We start from the raw sequence: 17,645 nt of genomic DNA, 5'->3' as shown, positions 1-17,645 counted from the left end.
AAATGGCTTATTCTGCTGTGGCTCAATTAAAGTAATTTTCAGTCGAAATAAAGCGAAGTAAGTTGTAATACTTGCAAAGAGTTCCGATACATGTTCTTGAGGTCACAAACACTTTCCAGGAAATAAGTAACGTTTAGCAACATTACCGTTGAGTCGCGCCCATACATGTAAAATTGCGTTGTGATCGTTGGCATCAGCATCGCAGCATTGCGAGTTTTGATAGCGTGGGAAGTTGCTGTACGTTGTTCTATTTCGTTTGTGTTTGTGTATTCTTACATGAGGAAGAAGAGAAATGTCTCGTTTCTGTGTAAACAGTTCTAATTCTTTTTTTTATATCTGGGAAAAGTGACTCTGAAATTGCAAAAACAATTGACTCCCCTTGCTAAGAAGTGTTACGAACTATATTTTGGGTGCAAGTTTGGCGCCCCAAGAAAAAAAATGCCCCCTCCGCATATGTGCTGTTTGACATGTATTGAACTCTGACAGACTGTTTGAAAGATTCGCGACACGTGCCGTTCGTTGTTCTCATTATTTGGAAGGAACCGACAAATCACACAACATAGTTACTTTTGTCTAACAAAAGTAACTGCAATTCTTCAAATTATTCAAATGGAATATGAACAGTCGTCGTTTTGGAGAAAATTATCTGAAAAGAATCTAATCTCATCTCAAGAGCAAACTTCTCCTTGTAAATTTATTCGTAAAAGTAATTAAGGCACCATTATAGAGTTATTAATGAAATGTTTATTGAAGAAATATTGGACAAATGTATATTTTTGTGGACAATCGAATTAGCAGTGAAACAATTAGCAAATTGCTTGAAGCAGATATTACTCATTGTGGTCTGTTTGCAGTTACGATACTTTACGTACTTCCATTACTTATTTAATAGTTCTAAATTAAAAATATAAATAATCTATCACATTTGCCACTTAAAATTACCGTAATTTTCTGTGTTGTACCTATTTTCTTTTTCTACAATGAAATTATGCATATTGAAATATTATCGTTCAATTTCTACCACTGAATAGCAACATTGCAAGGAAAAAAGAGCCAAACCCTATAACTGTAATAGATTTTGAAAAATGGGCTAAAGTTATACCAATCATGAAAGATCTTGCATGGCAAAAAACAAATGGAAATATAAATATCATTCTTGGTCACACTGAGTATTTACTGCTTTCAAAAGAAAGCCAAAGTGTTGTATTTTAACAAGGAGAAATGTCATTAGATTGCATTCCAAATCTTAGGAGATGTTAGAATGGGAAGTTTGAAAATTAAAAAAAATGGGCCAAAGTATACACAGGTTACGGTACCAAAGAATGAGAGAACTGGAGCAGGAGTTGGCTGATCATACACAAAGAAAATGTAGGGTCTAAAGAAACTTATAGACTGGAAAACCATAAATGAAAAAACAATATATGATTGTTAGAGTAAAAGACTTGAATAGTAGAACAAACACGGGAATACGTGCCTGAGAAAGACGAAATTACTGAAAAGAAACGGAAATTCTATGAAAAAGAGCAGAACACAATAGATAAGATAACGGGAAGCACTATCATTTTGCGAGATCTAAATGCTTGAGTGGGAAATAACATGGAAGGAGTTGGAAACCCTATTGGTAAACATGGGGAAGAAATCCGTTTTTATAATGGAGAAAAGCTATTAAATATATGCGTGGCAAAAAACTGAATAATCACGAACACAAAATTTCCGCACAAGAAAATACTCATGTATAAGAGACGAACCTTCCAAAAATGAAAAACCAATAATCGGTTACATAATTGTAAATGAAGATAAAATGTTAGGGATGAACGAGTAAGAACAGGTCCCGAAATTGGCAGGAACCATTAATTGTTACAATGGAAATTGTAATGAAAACCACAAAAAATAAAAGAGAACAAAGAAAAATATTATAATGCAAACCTACAAAAGCTATAAGTTGAATGAGAAAGACCATCAAGAACAATTCAAGAAGATTCAGGAAGAAGTTGGAACAATAGAAGAAGAAAAGAGTGAAACAAACAGTTTAGAAGTAAGCTAGAAAAAACTTCAAACAAGTGGTACTGAACTCAGCAGAAAAGGTAGACAGCAAACACAAATAGGAATACATAAAAAAGAACTCCATGGTAGAACGGCAGAAGTTAAATAACAAGTAAGATGAAAGAGGCATGGCAAAAATACCTGACGACAAAAAAATGAAAATTATCAACATTACAAACTCCGAAAACAACAAACGAAAGAAAAAGTACAGGCAGCAAAAAAAGAAAACATGGCAAGAATTTGGCACCATCATGGAAACCAACAACAAAGAAAACACAAAATTGTTTTACACAACACTGAAGAGCCTGAGAATTTACAAAGGTTACCCAATAAAATTTATCAAAGATAAATTCGGAAAACTGTTAACAAAAGAAGTAGATATTATGAACAAACGAAAGAAATATTTCATTGAATTATTAGAAGGAAATAACTTCTAATAACGCATCGCGGAAGATTCAGAAGCACGAAATTCAAATTAGGAACCATAAAACGATGAAGATGCAATTACGAAACAACAACTACTACAAACCATAAGGAAGGTAAAACTTGGGAAAGCAGCAGGACATAATACGATAGCAACAGAAATAATCAAAATGCATGGGAGAAGCAGGAAACAAACTACTATTACATACAATCCGACTAGTTTCGAAATACAATAAGATCTCAGGGATTCGAGAATAGCTGTCATCATTCCTATTTACAAGGACGGAGACTATCACCACAAAAGTATATCGCTACTGAGTGTACTAGGAAAAACGTATGCAAGAATCTTGGAAAACAGACTGAGACAAGAAGTCGAACATCATCTAGGAGAAAATCACTGTGGCTTCAGGTCAAGTCGCAGCACTCAACATGCAATATTTACTGTGAGGCAAATATTGGAGAAGACTATCGAATACAATAAAACGGTGGATCTGTATTTCATTGATCTGGAATAAGCTTTCGACAGAATACCCTGGAATGCAACATAGGAAGTTCCTCGAACAAGGAAAGTTAAAGAAAACCTAATATACTTTATATGTATTACAAAGCTTTTAAAGAAACTGCAAAAATTTTGTTCGGACATGCAACACTAGATAAGCGATTAGTTCTATACAACAACAGGAGTAAGGCAAGGATGTATATTGAGCTATCTGTTATTTATAATTCTAATGGATGATATTATGAAAACAATAAAGGGAAAGACAAAAAATATTTATTGTAGGGAATTCGCGCATAATGATACATATACAGTATCAGAATTCGCATTTGCAGACGATTTGGCCTAGTGGCTAAAACGGAACCGAAACACAACGTAAATATACTGAAAAATGAACTTAAAAAGTATGAAAATCAGCGTAAACAGAAGAAAAACTATGGTAATAACAAAAGAAGCACAAAACCATGCAGCAAAGTTGGCAGATAAAGACTTAGAACAAGTGTCACGTTTCAAATATTTAGAAGCCCTAATTAGGAATGATGAAAAAATAGACGAAGAAATAAACAATAGAATTGCAGCAACAGGAAGACTATACCATGCCCTAAGGAGAAACTTTATAAGTGAAAAAAATATATCGAAGTTAACAAAGTTAATTTTCTATAAAATAACGTATCAACGTTAACATATGGATATGTCATGGCCGTTGAAAACCAAATATCACTATAAGTTATAAGCAAGTGAAATGAATATTTAATAAAAATAGATAGAAAAACAAACAGGGTGAGAAATCAAACCATCGGAACAACACTAAAAAAAGTAGAGCATTTAAAACAACAAACAGAAATGACAAAACTACGATGGTTTGCAATGTTTACCGTATGGGAAAGGACGATACTGTGAAAGCTGTGGCACGCCAGCCGAGATGGAAAGAGACCAAAAGGAAGACCCAGGCAAACATGGGAAGAAATGGTAGAAAAAAATGTAAAGGAAAGACGATTGGGGATAAATGAAGCAAAAATACTTGCCAAAAGTCGTCCTAAATGGAAAGCTCAATGTAAGACCTCTACATCTGATGGTAGTAGAGAACCAACTAAGTAAGAGATGACACCAGGGAATATCTGTATGACTAAGAGAGTAAAGTGTAATCCAAGGAATGGTGCCACAGTGGTTCTCCTCGTCCCAAAAATATCAAGTCTTACACATCAACCCAGAAGATTATGACAACAGTGTTTTGGGACACACAGGGTGTTGGTTTCTGAACATCGTGCCACAATTGACAGTGAAATCTATGTAACCACAATTACGAAGCTTAAGGAGGCAATAAGAAAGAAGATACTACTACGAGTAAAAGACTTCACTCCATCAAGCTATATCATGGTAATGCACTTCAGCTCACTTCATTTTTCATAAATCAGGCGATTGCAAAAGTGGGTTGGTCAATAATGCCTCACCCACCATACGACCTTGATTCGGCCCCTTCCGACTTTTACCTGTTCAGACCTATGAAAGAAATCCTACGTAGTTTCAAGTTAAATGGCTTTGATGAAGTTAAAATAGCTTTAAAATCTTAGGTCAAGAAGCAAACTCCTGAATTTTTACAAAATGGTTTTGATACCTAAGTTCGACGATGACGCAAATGTCTTAAAAGCGTGGTGACTATGTTGAACGGTAGCTTTCTTTAGAGTAAAAAATGAAATGGAACTTTAACGTCCAATGATTTTGCCGGCTAGGCTAAAAAAGACGGTGCTGATTAGAAATTAATGAAACGGTGGAATGAAAAATGGGAAGAAACGGGATAACCACGAGAAAACGCACGCAAACGTATTTGTCCACAACAAAGTTCAGTTAGCGCGTGCTAAGATCGAACCAAGGACCCCATGCGCCCGAGGTGAACGCTCTACCACAGAGCCACCGCGTCCGCTCAATAGAGTAAAATTGAAGCTATGATCTGTAATGCCTTTTGCTGTTATATGTTCATTAATTAATAGACTTTTATACCACACAAGACATTACTTTTTGATTCACCCTCGTGTCTATCTTTTATTTGGAGTGCATTATCTTTTATTATATATATTGTACAGCGCATAAATTTTGTTACAAAGTATAGTATTGAATACAAAAAGTGGAGCTGCCTTCCTGAGACGAAGTCCGAAAAAGAGACTCTAGGTCCCTACGAATTCTTACAGTTTCTGAAAATTCCGCACCTAAACAAGAAAGGAGTAATTCGTATAACATTAATTTTTCAACTGAATTTTATTTCATTTATTTTTAGAAAATGATAAATGTCATTATCATAGGTATTCTGCCTTTATTGGCAGGCCACTTGCCGCAGCTGAGAAGCTTCCATGCTCACGATCCTCCGCAAACCTCTTCGTCTTCGCGTATGATCCTTCTGTTTTTATATAATCCATTAATTGTAGTCTCCTTCGCCCCTCCCTCTCTTTCCCGCCTAGTTACCATCTAGGACGTCCCTCATGATACAATCTCTTCTTAGGCAATGTCCCAACCAGTTTCTCTTCCTCTTGCTAATAATATCTAAAAGTGTTCTTTTCTCACCCACCATTTCTAACACTCTCTCATTCGTTTTCCGCTCTACCCAACTAATTCTTTCCATTCTTCTCCACACCCACATTTCGACGGCTTCCAGTCGATTTTCGTCACGTTTACGTAATGTCCACGTTTCCGCCCCATACAGTACAACACTCCACACGAAGCATTTTATGAGTCTTTTTCTCAACTCTTTATTCAAGTTCCCACAAAACAGACTTTTCTTCCTCCTAAAGGCTTCTTTCGCCATTCCTATCCTTGCTTTTATTTCACGTTCGCACTTCATGTCATTACTAAGAATACTACCCAGGTGTCGAAGACTATTCACTTGCTCTATTTTCTCCCCTCCTACTTTTATATTTGACACAGACCCCTTCGTTCCAATCACCATGGCTTTTGTCTTTCTAGCATTTATTTTCATCCCATATTCTTCAAATCCCTTTCTCATTTTTTCTAACATTTTATTGATTTTCTTTTCAGATTCTACAACAAGCGCCATATCGTCTGCAAATCTTATGCATTTAATCATTCTACCTCCTACCGAAATGCCATCATCATCATGTAAACTCTTTTTCACTATCTCTTCTAGATAGACATTAAATAGTGTTGGCGAGAGGCATCATCCTTGTCAAACTCCCCTTCCAATTGCACTCTCTTCCGTCAGTTCTTCCCCTATCCTAGCACTCACTTGTTTGTTCATGCATAAGTTTTTTATTAGTATTTTATCTTTCCATTCCAACCCTATCTTCGTTAGAACTCCCAACAACAATTCCCAATTCACGCGGTCAAAAGCCTTTTCTAGATCAATAAATATAACATACACCTCTTTCCCTTTTTCTATAAATTTTTCACCGATCGCCCTTGATAATCCAATTGCATCTCTTGTGCCCTTGCCTCTTCTGAACCCGAACTGCTCCTCCTCAACTTTTGTATTTGTTCTTTCATATAACCTTCTGTTCAGTATTCGGAGCAGAATTTTAGCTGCATGAGATGTGAGACTAATAGTTCTATAATCCTCACATCTCTTTGGGTTCGATTTCTTAGCCATCGGTATCATGATGGTTTTCAGAAAGTCTTTTGGCCATTCTCCTGTTTCATATATTTCATTTCATAATCGGAACAATTCTTTCTTTCCCTTGTCTCCTATATTTTTAATGAATTCGATTGGTATGTTATCTATTCCGGTTGCCTTTCCATTTCTAATCTCGGATATAGCCTTTTCAAACTCATCCCTAAGAATACTAAATCCTTTATAATCCTCGCCTACTTCATTTTCTACTTCAACATTTAGGCTACACGGTCTATCCCTACTCTCATATAAGTCTTCAACGTATTCTTTCCACCTTCCTATGACCTCATTTCTCTCGCTGACTACCTTCCCATTCTTATTTTCTACTGCCATCATAATACCCTCTTGATAAATGTAAGAATTCTTTATATTGGAGACGTGAAATTTCAAAATTAAACTCAATTAGAAACGAAACAATACATGTTTAGGTTTTCCGAAAATTCTGTCCGAAGATGAGAATGGAGGATAGTGTCTACCTATTAAAATTTCTGCATTTGCTTACGTTTGAGGTGTGAAATTTGGCTTTGATTTCTTAACTATAAATAATTGAACTTATATTTCTTGAAATTCTCCTCTTAAAGATGGAGAAAAGAGACGATTTCTATAATATTAAAATTTACCACTATTTATTCAGAAAATGTCATGAAATGTGAAATTCGCTTAAATTCGTAATGTGAAATTTCGTAAACCAACTCTGAACTAAAAAGAATGGAATACGTATTTCAGAGTTTTCGAAATTATCCTTTTAAGCAGGAGGGAGGATTTAATTTACTTATTTCTCGACATTCAAATCGGTGTTTGCTATCTCATCATCATAGAATGTTCGAGGAGAATTACTGAACATATTTAGAACTACTCTAGAGCATGGTTTCATCATATCACTTTCACTGAAATGTGTATCCTAAGGGGAGGGGTCAAGGTCTAAAATATTTGCTAAAGATACAGTATCTTTCAATTCTCTCATGTATGAAGATGAAATTTAACATAAAAACCAAGTAGACACGCAACCCAGCGTTCTAGGAAATTCTACTTCCGTCTCATCTCGTGAAAAATGATTGAGAATTTTAGAACATAGTTAGCACTTGGCTGAAGCCATTTCTTAACCATGTCAGTTTCGTTAAAATTCGTATCCTAATAGGGTGTAGGAGTTAATGTATACGGCAAAAATTAAATATCTTCCTAGCATAGAAGATGAAACTAGGTATATAACTTTTTACTTAACGAGGTCATCATGTGGACACGCCCCAGCGTTTTCGAAAATTCTGCTTCCAAAAGAGGTTACAGTGTGGCAAGTTGTTTGAAACGTCTAAAATGAATTTTTAAACATATTTAGCATGTGCGACATTTCAATTTTATCAACTCACTTCGAAATAATCGTAAAAGCAGAAGAGAATTTAGATTTCTTGCAAAGAATAAATACTGCATCGTATGAAACACATTTTTGAACATGCTCGAGCTAGGGGTTTTATTTCACTTTTGTTCAAATAAGTAACGTAATGGGGAAAGAGTGATCAAATATAACTTTCAAATATTTCCCATAAACCTATTCTACCCGTACGAAGAACGGGCTTGCATATAATAATAGTAAATAATAATAGCCATATTCTCACAAATTTATATTTATTTCCAGCAAGATTCCTGCATAGCATTGTAGTGCAGTGGAATATTATATTTTACCAGTTTTGTGAATGAAACCACAGTTCTTACAGAATAGTTATTTCGTGTTTAAATATTTAATTTAATGTTTGTTACAACATTCGTAATATCTGTAATTTCAAATTTAGTTATGTCAGAGACTCGCACCCCTAGATTAGGAGCCACTGCTCTAGGGACTACCAGGAAACTTTGAATTTACACCTACATAGGATTTGTGACGTGGGGTACCACTAAGAAAAATTTTTGAAAATTCACGAAAAGAGGAGGAATTGTGGTGAGAGTTATTTTAATAATATACACTTATCTCCGAAACGTATAGGACTGGGAACTTAAAATTTGGTATTTGGATTTCCAATTTAAAACAATTTAACACATGTTTCACCATTTCTTTTATATCTTAGTAATAAAGGAGAAGGAAAAGGTGAGAATAGGAATTATTACTCATATAATAGCATATCGGTATCTCAGAATCTCTAAAAGTTACAAACATGAAATTTGGCTTTAGGACTTCTCATTTAAAACAAAATCACTTAAAGACAGTAAACAGGACCAACCAATATTTTTCAATTAAAATTGAAACCAGAAGTTGTAGTAGATATCTACCACTTAGTGTTATTTACTAGTGATTATAGTGGAGATGGAATATATTCTAGGGACGCTTAATCGAATACAAAAACCGTGCCTATCTATTGCCGTTTGTCATACACAGTATTGTTCAAGAAAACTTTGCCACTCATCTCTCTTTGAAAAGGTCTGTGGTCTTACCTATAGTTAGAACTAAATCAAATAAATGTGAATTTTGTTTGGTCGATTAAGAAGTTTATTTAGAGTCACAGCATTATAATTTCCTTTTGCGGTTGCAAGAATATCATCTTTCATAGCAGTGTGAATGGTCAAGATTTCTTGAACAAGACTGTACAACGATGAACGTTAAAACCGGAAGTGGTTGATTTCTAATAATTGTGTTTGTTTACAGGGTAAAAGAAGAGATGGTACCTATTTTAAGAACGCTAACTCATTTAAAAAAAAAAAAACTCTTCTCGCTGTCTCTTATAGGTCATGTTCTATGTATATTACATTGAACCTGGAAGTCATACTGGATTACCAGGGTGTCTATCGGTCACGAAAAGGATTAAAGAAAGTCACGAAATCAGAAAATGGTCATGAAAGTGAAGAAATTTTGCTTTTGGGTCACGATTCATTTTGTCTGTACAAATATAAGTACATACTTGTAAATGTTCTATAAAATGTCAAAATTCACCACCAAAAACGCATATGGCTTTAGACGATACCAAATCACAAGTAAAGCACGCTTCTAGCACGTGCGTGAAAATTTGCCCAAGTCGCACTCAAATTCGCTTTTGAGAATGCTACTAAATTTAATGGTTTGTTAAGGAAAATGTCATGAAATTTCATTTTGGAATTTTAGTAGACACCCTGTCATTTCTGATTTTATTAGAGTGTCATGGAAAAACAAAATGTATTCTTGGGATGCTCCGTCGATTGTCGAAAACAGCTTCTCGCTATCTATTACAGCTTTTGCTCCACAGTAATGAAAATTAAACAATCGATTATGGAAAACAGCGTTTTGTTACCTATTACAGTTTTTCTTCCATAGCAATCAACGTTAAAAACAGGAAATAGTTAATCGCTACCAATTTCTGTTTTACTTGTAGGTTAAGAACAGAGATAATATGCATTCTTAGGACGCTCAATCGATTTTCAGAAACAGCTTCTAGTTTTCTACTAACGTCTTTTGCTCTGCAGTGATCAATCTTGAACCAGAAGTCGTTGATTTTTGCCACTTCCAGTTCAAGAGTCACCTCCGTTAATTTTAAAACATTTTTTCTTTCATATTTATGTAACACTTGATTTAATTCCAACTAAACTTTATATGTCTTACAATCTGGAAAGAAATACACGGGAGGGTAAGGAACCCATAGCATCCCAAGGAGTGGGGATGGGAGAGCTGACATTTTAAAATAATTGTAATGATCGATATTCGTGTTGAATTCGTAGTTTTCGGGTGAGTCGCTGATATGGATAATGACTGTTTACATGCCGTTCAAGTTCATCCCTGAAGAATCGAGAAGAGTGACATTTTAAAAGTAATCGAAAATGACGGATATTAAAGGCGAATCCATAGTTCTCATTAGTGCTAAGACGAATAGTGGTACATTTGATACATTTTAAAAAGAAGTTAGAATGCAACTTTTGAATTTAATTAATGTAAACTTATGCATTAAGAAAAACTAGACTATTTGCCATCCAATGTTGTAGTGCGACTGTAGAGTTTTTTTTTATTATTTTTGAAGTATACTTTTAAATGGCACCACGACATGGGAGGGAAAGAGATTGAGAAATTTCTGGCCTTTTCGGCATATTCTTAAACGTTTATAAAGATTTTATTAAGATTTTCTTATAATTTTAATTTATGTTTGTTTCTTATAATGCAAGTACCAAATTTCACAAAATTAAATCCCCACGTTAAGCGGGTTTGCATATCCGGGCTCCTAACTATGAAAGCATTTACGCTCAGTCCAACCTCAATCATTTCACGAATTCAACCTGTTTTACGTATGTTATTAGGACATAATATCGATTGTGATTTATTCTAAAAACACTTTTATACATTGCAAGAGCTGTAACGTCCAAATATTTACTGAGAACTCATAGTCGTATCGAAATAAACAAAAGCGAGTATGGAACAGTAAACTGCTATAACAAAAGACAAAAGAAGATGTTGCAAAGGCATACAAAACGGTTGACTGGTTTGGGACGATACACTATCGATCACATGTTTGTGAGTTCAAACCCGGTAGCAAGTTGTTTCTTTTTTAAGTGTCTTCCTATTTTTATCCGGAGGCTGAAAATATTTCTTTGAGTAACTCATTGAAAACTTCTTTTGTTTCAAATTTGATTAGAACGGAACATTATATGAATTGCGAATCTTAAATCCATAGCTAAAAAAATGAAGTATACTCACTACTCTATTATCCTCTGATTTGTAACGAAAAACTATTTATAAACAGTGGTGACTTCAGAAAATTATCCTCGGGGGGAATTTCAATATGCGGGAGGAGGGCAAACATTGGTAGTCCACATTGAGCACGATCGGATATATGGTCCTGAAGGCGGAAATTTCTTAGCTCGAGAGGGGTCTCAAATTCTCCCTCAGATCATGTCCTGAAAGCATCATTGCTTAAAAGCTTTTCGTAACAAAGATAATATTACACTTGTTTCTCGTTCTACATTTAGAATTGGCAAAATCATAATAAAAGTATAAAAATTACAATACCAATCATGTATAAATTATCCTGTAAGTTACCAACTTTGGGTCAGATTAAAACTCAAACATTTGTTTTCCGATTGCACTTAGAAGTAAGTCCTCTCTATATAATCCTGATTGGAAAGCCATGTTTAAGACTAATTAATTAATCAATATTTATACGAATATTTTTTATATTACTATTTTTACTATTCAATAGTATATACACTTCATTTCCAAAATCAAAATCTCGAAAATGTATATTGTACGGGTGCAGAGTCGCAAATAAATGATTATTTATCATATATATTGGTCTCTATTCAATATTCTATTTAATCGAATCCGACAAGAACACAGACAGAAACATCGAGAACAGGTGAAAAAAAAGAGAGAAAAAGACATTGTACCCGGCGTGGACTCGAAGTAAGTTCGAATGGTGCTTTACAAGTCGAACGCCTTAGACCACTAGGCTATGGTAACAACTAGTAATTGCAGCAAAGGCTTCGAGTAGTAGTTCTTATTACAGAATAACATTTTCTATTGCCTAAAATTTAAACCTAATTTACTTTGATATAATATATCTATTAATTTGTTTCATGAACGTTTTCGTTACTTTGATGAATGATGTATGTTGTTGATATAGATTCTATTACACGTTCTTTCGTAAATATTATAGAAAATATCAGGGTTATTTATGATCTTTTATGGAAATTGACTGGCGCATACGCAGTACACAGACAGTTCAATTGGAAGGTGAGGAAGGAAACGCTAACACACTGTTAGAATGTTTCATCGCTGTGAAGTATAAAGAACAGCTAAAATGTATTTTACGCTTGTCATTGCGTGAAGAATCACCAGGTTAATGTTTGTCCAAGTTCTCACTGATCAACTGGACTCATGAAAAATAATTAATATTGTCATTACTGCACAATATGAAGAATAAAGAACGTATATTACACCACATTTTTCTCGAATTCGAACTTAGCTAAGGAAGGGACAATAAAGAAAATGTGGTTTATTCATTCGAATTTAGATAATTCAATGAAACTAGAAATTACACAATCAAAAGGAAAAAATATCGTTAAAAAGACAATAATACTTTTATCCGAGATGTGAAATAAAGTTATTAATTAACTGAAATGAAAGTAATATTGAGCATGATATAGAGTAAGAAAAAAAGTAAATGTATTCTTAGAAACGTTCAAAGTAAATTCACAAATACTTGTTGAAGATATACTACTCTTCCTTTAAGTTTTAACGAACTAATAAGTAAACAAGCAAAGGAAAAGAATGAAGAACGAAAGTATTGCTCTTGAAAAAAATAAAGATATAATAAATAAATGAAACTTAAATAAATGTTTACACAAAAAATAACACACTAGTACTTCGTGTAGTCACCTCCAGAGTCAGTAACTTCTTGAAGTCTGGAGGGGATACTAGATACAAGTCTCGAGCAATACGACGGTGTGTCACGAAAATGTTGCCACAGTTCCATAACATGATTTTGAATAAACATTTGGTCTCTGTCTTCACGTCTCTCTTCCCATTCTTGCACCATGTAGGCCCACAGATGTTCAATTGGGTTCAAATCTGGGGATAGAGGGGGCCACTCAATACAAATTAACTCTGGATGTTCACTTAGCCACTCTCGTGTTTGCCGGGAAGTGTGAACAGCACTGTTGTCACGCATAAATATATATTCTTCCTGTTCGGGGAAGTTTCTTTCTAAGGACGGTAACAACGTATTTTCGAGGATATTAATGTAAACACTGCTGTTCATTCTCTCAGGCACCGCAACCAAATCTCCAGGACCAGCAGCCGTCATGTATCCCCAAAAGTGTGCTGATATTCGTCCTGAACAAGAATTTGAAAACCTTCTCGTCGCTCCAGATGACTAAGTCCCAATATGACTGAGGTTGGGTTATATTATTCTGTGCCCATTCCATCGTCTGGCCTTGTGAGTTTCAGTCAGGAGAATCTTCCTAGCGGGTCTTGAACAGTGTAGACCAGCCCCGAATAATCTTCTTATTGTTTCTTGAGAACAATTATATTCGCTGGCTTTGTCCAAGAGGATTGACGTGTGGCGTAGAGGTCTGTTGATTACTTCTGTAACTAAAGCTTGATCTTGAGCTGCAGTTGTCACTTTTGGCCTTCCACTTCTTGACCGAAACCTGAACCATTCACCACCTTCTTCATGTCGCTGAACCCATTTCTTGACCGTTTTCTTGTCACATCCCAGATCTCTAGCAATCAGAGGCACAGTTTGTCTCATTTTTGCTCGGCCTATGATTTCTCCTCTCAGAGCAACAGACAGTTCTCCACAACCTTTAGAACGAGGCATTTTGAGAACCTGTTAGAAATTTGCGTTCTGGCGTGTATGACAAATGTCGGTAAAGTGCATCTTTCTGTTTCTACTGCGCATGCACCAGTCAATTTTCATGAAATATCATAAATAATCCTGACAATTGTTGTAATATTTATGAGCGAATACTGTAACGGATGAACGATACACATATAATCTTTAAATAGCCCCCACTACCCACAGTCCTGCGAGAACGGACGTCACCCCACTTCCCCCTTTAGAATACAAGAATTTTAAAAGGAGAGAGAAAGGAGAATTCCACTCCCCCACGGCTGAGAATAATGACGACGTGAAGAGTGAGGTTCAATACTGGAAAAGGCTTATACTGTACGCAAAATGTCACTATTAAGATAATCAGGAATATTTCTACAACTACTTGTAAATGTAAAAAGTTTTCTAACAAAATGGAAAATTTTATTATAACAAATCCGAAACGTGTTATATAAATAGTAATATAGAAAACATTCAACAATGTTAACAAGTAAGAATATCATTAATCGAAATCTCCGTTAGCAAGCAACATTAATTTTCCAAAAGTTTTTTTTTTTTCAAGTGACAAAAGTTTCTGAAGTAAATACTATAACCAATCGTAAATCCGAATATAGAATTTAGAAACCTATACAATAATATCATCAAAATGTATGGAACTCGAAGTTACTGCAAAGTGGCTTTCTTTGGAATGAAAATGTGGGAGGAAAGATTCCTAATATATGGGTCAAAATACATGAGTTACGAGCAACAGCTCATCTGCAACTCTATAGATTCCTTTTTTTCTTTCCTTTTCAAAAGCGGACCTAAGACATAAATCATTCATTTGATGTCTCCACTAGCCTTAATATTTTCCGTAATTTCAATATATTAAACTTTTTGACTAGCGACTTTACTTTAGTTTTATCAAGGAAAACAAGAATCAACATGTTTTAACTCAAGGCATAACTCTGCCTACACAAAACCAGTAACATGAACTATTCAGTTAACTATTTTTACTTTCTTACTTTTCCTTTGGCAATATTTTTAGAAATAAGTGCTTCCAAATATATTGAGTAATAATAATGTCTTCTAAATAATAACCATAGTCAGGAACTTTTATAGATCTTAAAAGAAGTTAACTAAACTATACGATTATACGGAAAAATATTAATTTTAATGACCCATTCTCTATTTCGAAGGACCTAACACCCTTACCTCATTTTATACACTGCGAAGCGCTTCAGTCTTAAAGCCAGAACCTCGGCTGCAACGTGACGTCATCCCGATCGACGACTCGCGCAATCCAACCGAAGGTTATGCAGTGCTTCCAACTCCAAGAGAAATAACCGACTTAAGAGTAAACTGGAGTTTCATCTCACAAAATTTTCCTTTTACAAAATTTCATTTTATTATGAAACTTGGGTGGGTTACATAATATCCGAGGGTCGGTCAAAAAAAAATTCCTAACCATAACAAATCCCAAGTTGAATAATAAAATAATTTCAATACATTACCAAATCTTCTATTAATTTTCAAATGCTAACGCCTTCTTTACAAACTGCTACAGTAAATTTTCCAATTCCTTACATAACATACACAAAGGGTGATGATGAGATATTTACAAAATGAAAAGGGTTGACCTCTCACTTTCTCGGACGAGGCATTCCTGCAGGAATAAAAAAATATATACAACACACAAAATTTGTTCGAACAAACATCCTAAAATATATAAATAAGTACAATATTAATAATTTACTTAACCTCAATTCTCACATCAAATCATTTTTTTTTTCGTGTTACCTTATGGGTTAGATTGATTAAATTGTCTCGATGGAAAATATTTCTTACAAAAACGAACATGACGTTTTATATGAACATATGGTCTTTCAATATTTTCTAGCCAAACTGTATTTGGTGTAGGTTTAGAAATAAGGCGGTATGGGCCTTCCCACTGAGGGGCGATCTTTGGATTGAAATGTTTCTCTGCTGAAATTTTCATGAACCTTTTAACCAATACTAAATCATCAATATTTAAATTAACAGGACTATGTTTTTGACTATATACCTTCGCACTATGTTTCCAAGCGCGTTCAATGTTATTATTTATGTTGACTAATTTTTGCTCTTTATCCTGGTCATCGTCTAAAAGATCTAAATCCATCAACCATTTAACATCCAATGGATGGTAAAATTTCCGTCCCATATAAAGTTCACATGGACTGGTCCCAGTAGTTTCATTCATGCTTATGTTAATAGTAAAAGCAATTTTAGATAGTAATTGGGCCCAATTCTGTTGAGACTTATCAACATAAATACGAATTAAATTTTTAACCGATCTCACCGTACGTTCGGCTCTGTTCGATTGTGGGTTATATGGGGAGAATTTTACACTCTGTATACCATAACTATACAATAATTTCAAGAAGTAATCACTCACGAAATAAGAAGCTCCGTCACTTAGGACTTTACCAGGAAAGCCGTATCGAAGAAATAATTCCTGCAACTTATTACAGATGATTTTTGAAGTTAGTCGTCTTAAAGGTTCTAAAAAGACAAAACGACTATAGGCGTCAGTGACAATTAAAATATATTCAAATCCAGAACTACTAGGCAATTTCCCCGCAATATCAATAAACCAGGTATAATTTGGGTGCATTACCTTTTTTGTAAAATATTGACCCATAGGTTTTCGATTGGAATCTTTACAGGTTTGGCACAAATGACAAGATTGTATAAAATTCTTAATGCCAGAATATAAAGTAGGCCAGGTATACTTTTCAGCGACCTTAGCAATGGTTTTTCGATATCCCATATGCCCACCATGAATTATTGGACAATGAGAATACTCAATAATCGACTGAATTAAAGAATTAGGTATTACAATTCTAAATCCATTATTCCCTTTACCTTTGGTCTTTTTAAACAAGATCTTACTTCTTAATACATACGGAGGAACTTCTTCCTTATGCTCTAACCTATTGATAATCTCTCTTAATTCAGGATCCTTCCTCTGGTGATCTGTAAGAGGTACATTAAACACAGGATTTTGCCAAAAATTAATGAAAGACAAATTTACTGTTTTATTATGATCTTTTACGACTTCCATTGTATTATCGTCTTTTGTATAGAATTCTAGATGGTTTCCAACCCTTGAAAGGAAATCGGCTATACTGTTTATTTTTGATCTTACATGGACTATACGAAATTTAAACCTTGAAATTTTCTCTAACATAGTTCCATATCTCCTTTGTCTTTTATGGTTATTAAGTAACCAAGTTAAACTCTTACTATCAGTATATACTACAAAGGGATTTGCCAAATAATACTGAAATTTTTCCAAAGATAAAGAAAGAGCCTTAAGTTCTAATTCGTATATATTTTTACTCCAATCAGATTGTGGAATTGCCCGACTAAACATAGATACAGGTCTAAGATTCCCTTCCGAATCGTATTGGCTGAGAACCCCAGAAAAATGACGCAAAGAGCTATCACAATGTATTACGAAGTTGGAATTCATATCTGGGACTTTCAAAATGACCTGACTACAAAAGGCATCCTTTAATTTTTGTAGGGCTTCATCATGAACTTTAGTCCATTTAAAAGGCTTTTTTACAGATCTTAATTCTTGAAGGGGAGCAATTAACTCTGAATACCCATAAATAAATTTTGAATAGAATGAGAAAAATGAACATATTCTGTTCACTCCTTTTCTATTCTTTGGTTTTGGTATCCCCTGGATAGCTTTAATTCTCTCAGGGTCTATTGACATGTTGCCATTTTCAAAACGAAACCATAAATATTTAATACTAGT

The 17,645-nt window shown here is 34.5% G+C and overlaps 1 protein-coding gene across 1 annotated transcript in view; it reads right to left on the bottom strand.

Annotated features, from left to right (window-relative positions):
- Positions 1-17,645, bottom strand: part of LOC145687612 (uncharacterized) — a 117,170-nt gene that overhangs the window by 22,000 nt on the left and 77,525 nt on the right. The gene's annotated exons all lie outside the window — the stretch shown is intronic.

This window comes from Thermobia domestica, chromosome 6, assembly GCF_964235325.1.
Source record: "Thermobia domestica chromosome 6, izTheDome1.hap1.1, whole genome shotgun sequence".
NCBI lineage: Eukaryota > Metazoa > Arthropoda > Insecta > Zygentoma > Lepismatidae > Thermobia > Thermobia domestica.
This window is presented reverse-complemented; position numbering and strand designations above follow the sequence as displayed.